Source organism: Mesocricetus auratus, unplaced genomic scaffold (genome assembly GCF_017639785.1).
Source record: "Mesocricetus auratus isolate SY011 unplaced genomic scaffold, BCM_Maur_2.0 Super-Scaffold_100018, whole genome shotgun sequence".
In the NCBI taxonomy this organism is placed as follows: domain Eukaryota; kingdom Metazoa; phylum Chordata; class Mammalia; order Rodentia; family Cricetidae; genus Mesocricetus; species Mesocricetus auratus.
The window spans coordinates 2,466,221-2,469,840 of NW_024429199.1; positions in this window are offsets into that span (position 1 = coordinate 2,466,221).

Genomic DNA, 3,620 nt, shown 5'->3' on the forward strand with positions numbered 1-3,620 from the left:
ACACCAGTCCTCTGCCACTGAGCCATCTCCCAAGCACCCATCACACAATTTTAACACGTACACGCTTTCAGTAGGAGGGCTGTAACAAGCTAGAGGTGGAGCTCTGAGGTAAAACATTTGCCTAAAATGCAAAGCAACAACAACAGCAAAACAGCAAAGACTTCTAATGATAGCAGATTACTAATTTCTGATTTTAAAGAACTTTTAAATTATGTGTAGGGGTTGGGGATATGGGTGCCTGTGTATATAGCTGTCCCCAGAGGTCAGAAGAAGGCATCAGATACCCTGGAGTTGGAGTTAAGGAGGTTGTGAGCCACCCAACATGATTGCTAGAAACTGAGCTCAGGTCCTCTGGAAAAGCAGGAAGTGTTCTTAACCAATCATCGTTCATATTTTTAACCTTAGTTTGACAGTATGTGTAGTTTGGACTGATAATATAGCAGACATTTTTATTTGGAGGGTGTGGGAACACCAGACCTTGAGCAGAGACCCACTTCCCCTTCTGCCTGGGAGTAGGCAGCTGTAAGACAATGTTTACTAAAAACGTGTTTACTAAAAACAATACAATGCCCGGGGCAATAAGTTCCTGGAAAAGGCCTGCCCACAGAAACTGCCACGACCTCGACCTTGTCCAAAGACTAGCCGCCTCTTCTGCCACGCCCAGATCAGTTTTTGGTGTCAGAGCAGAACCAGCCAGGGTAGAGGAGAGAGCAGAAGCTTTTCTGGAGAGAGCCTTTCTTAGGAAGTTTTCTTGAACCTTTTTGGGGCCTGCTTAAAGTTTTCTTTACATCGTTGAACAAGTCTCTGTGTTGTCAATCCCCGACACCCTCCGCATGTTCTCAGGCACAGGCCACGCAGCAGACACGACAGGAGGGTCTCCTCCACTCTGTAGATATTTCACTGATAATAGCCCCAGGTCTCTGATTCAAGACTTGAGTTCTCAACTTTGTTGCACATTGGAGCATTAAAAAAAATGCTGTCTAGGGACTGGTTTAATGGGTTTGAAAGACCTCAGCACCCAGATTTTCAGAAGTTTCCCAGTGTTCCTAGCCTACAATTGTTAGAAACCTCCCACCTTACCCGTGCTTTTGAGAGTGGTCCATAAACAGATAAGGAGTTATGAGACTTAGAATTTTGTTCAGAATGTAAAGTACTGAGACTTAGCTCAGTCTCTGAATCAGAACTTGATTTTCACAAGATCCTCACAAGATATGTATATATGTATATTATGAGGTCTAAAAGGCTGCTCTATATACTACAACATGCCCAGAACTCATCTGTCCTGAATTGCCAGTTTAAATAGTAACTCACCTACAAAATTATAGTAGGACATGTTTTGACTTTACAAATGTAAGCTTGTTATACAAACAACCCAAAACTGGGGGTGCAAGATCCACAGAACCCAGACAGCTTCCCCTGGAGGCAGTACCTGTGGTGTATGGCTTCTTTCCTTTTCCTAAATCGCCCAGGCTGGTCTTGAACTTATATATCCCAGGCTAGCCTGAAACTTATCTTCCTGCATGCTAGGATTTCAGGTATGGACCACACACCCAGCTTTGAGGTTTACATTTCTCTTCTGCTTAACTCTGGGTTTGTTCGAGCTCTTTGCATCACCTCTCAATTTAAGAAATGGAAAACTTTTTCTTGACTTGTTGCTTAGGGAGTCCATGTGTTGAGATAACATCCTGGGAAGCTTTCTGATGTTCTGCATGAGCTGTGATGTCCCCATGTACAGAGGCACACACAATGCTTGCTCTGGTCTATCCTAGAGAACTATTCTCGGCTAGAACACAGCAAGAAAACATCCTGTTCCATGTGATTCAGCACAGTTACAAAGCCTAATGACCAGCTTTGTGATCTATGCTGTACATTACTTGTAGTTCAGTTTATTACCTATATTTGTTTGATGTATGAAGTCTGATGGGGACTTAAGATTTGCCTGTGTAAACAGTGGTGATTCCATTCTGGGAATGTAGGGAATAACAGTATGGTTTCTAAGGGGGGAAGTACCAGTCAGCATGAAAGGAACCTTTCAATTAGCTCGTTGGGTTACTGAGAAGTTCATATGGTATCGTGTGGCAATACAAGTACGAGAAGGTCTTAATGCCCCTTGAAATGATTATGCACTGTCACTGAACTGGTTTTGTGGGAGTATATTACCAAGTTTTTATTGGGTATCTGGTGTGCCAGACATCATTAGAAATCTCTTCCCTTCTCATCTCTCAAAACACAGAAATAGATGTAGTCCTATTTTACTAATGAAGTGAAGCCCCCGAATAAAGCAGTGTACTGCTGTTGCTTTTGTAGGTTTACTCAGAGAATCATGGGAATCTTAGGACCAGCAGGCAGACAGTGGCTTTATTTGTATTATTGGTACAAGTGAGGTCAGCAAAAGGTTAAATAATTTGACTATTGTCATCATTGTAGGAAAGGCGAGTCTAGAACAAACATGTTTAACTTAAAAAACTCATAAAATGTAACTTCAAGAACCTGGAATCTTGATGTTGATGGACCATTCATTGCTAAGTAATCGTAATCAGTAGCTGTTTATAGTTGGGGCAAATGCCATTTTTATTTTTATAATTTGATAGATTTTAAATTTTTATTATTTTGACGCAAGGTCTCAGGTAGTCTAGGATAGTCTCAAACTACTGTGTCGTAAAGGATAGTCTTGAACTTCTGATCCTCTTGCCTCTACCTCCAGCATGGAAGAATCAATGTATATACTTTAAAATGGTTGTCCTAAGAACCACTGCACATGTAGATTTGAAATTAAAGTTTCTGTGGCCCAGAAGTAGAACAGAAGTGAACAAAAGGATCAGGAACAATTCTACCTTTATGTTACTGCTAAAGGAAATAAGAATATCCCTCCGCCCCTCCCCTTCCCCCCTCCCTCCCCCCTCTCCCCCCTCCTCTTCCCCCTCCCTCCCCCTCTCTCTGTCTGTCTCTCTGACAGATTCTCATGTATCTCAGGCTGGTTTGAATTGGCTGAGTAACCTGGGCTGGACTTGAAAACTATACACCCATGCTGGCTGACCTGCTGCCTCCACCTGCCCAGTGCTGGAATTACAGGTGTGAACCACTACGCCATGTACTGGATCAGCTTCTCGTACCAAGTGAATATCCCAGTTCTTTCACAGTATCATATAAAATGTATAAGGCCATTGATAGTTTTCATGCTAGTAGAACCTGATCTTGTTACCACTTCACCCCTGCTGGTCATGTGTTTTAACCAGGATCCTTGGAAAGCCCAGGAGTTTCAGTGTGGTTGTCTCAAAGGTTGGTAAGTCATGGTAGCAAGCCCTGTTCCCTTTTGTGAGAACACCAGCGAGACCTGTGGACTGGCTCAGGTCCCAGAGAGGGGGTCTGGGAGCTTCACAGAAAAACCAGGGCTTAGTTATTCAGATATGGTAGTGCGTACCTATAATCCCAGTACTTGGAAGGCCGAGGAAGCATGATTGGAGTTCAACCCCAGCCTGGGCTACATAGTGAGGTTCTGTTTTAGAATTTCAAAATAAATAAACAATAGCTTGAGTACTCAGACAAAGAAGCTCAATTTGATGTGGCTCTTGATCAGTCTTAAAGAACATTTACAGGGAACACATTCAGAGACCATATCC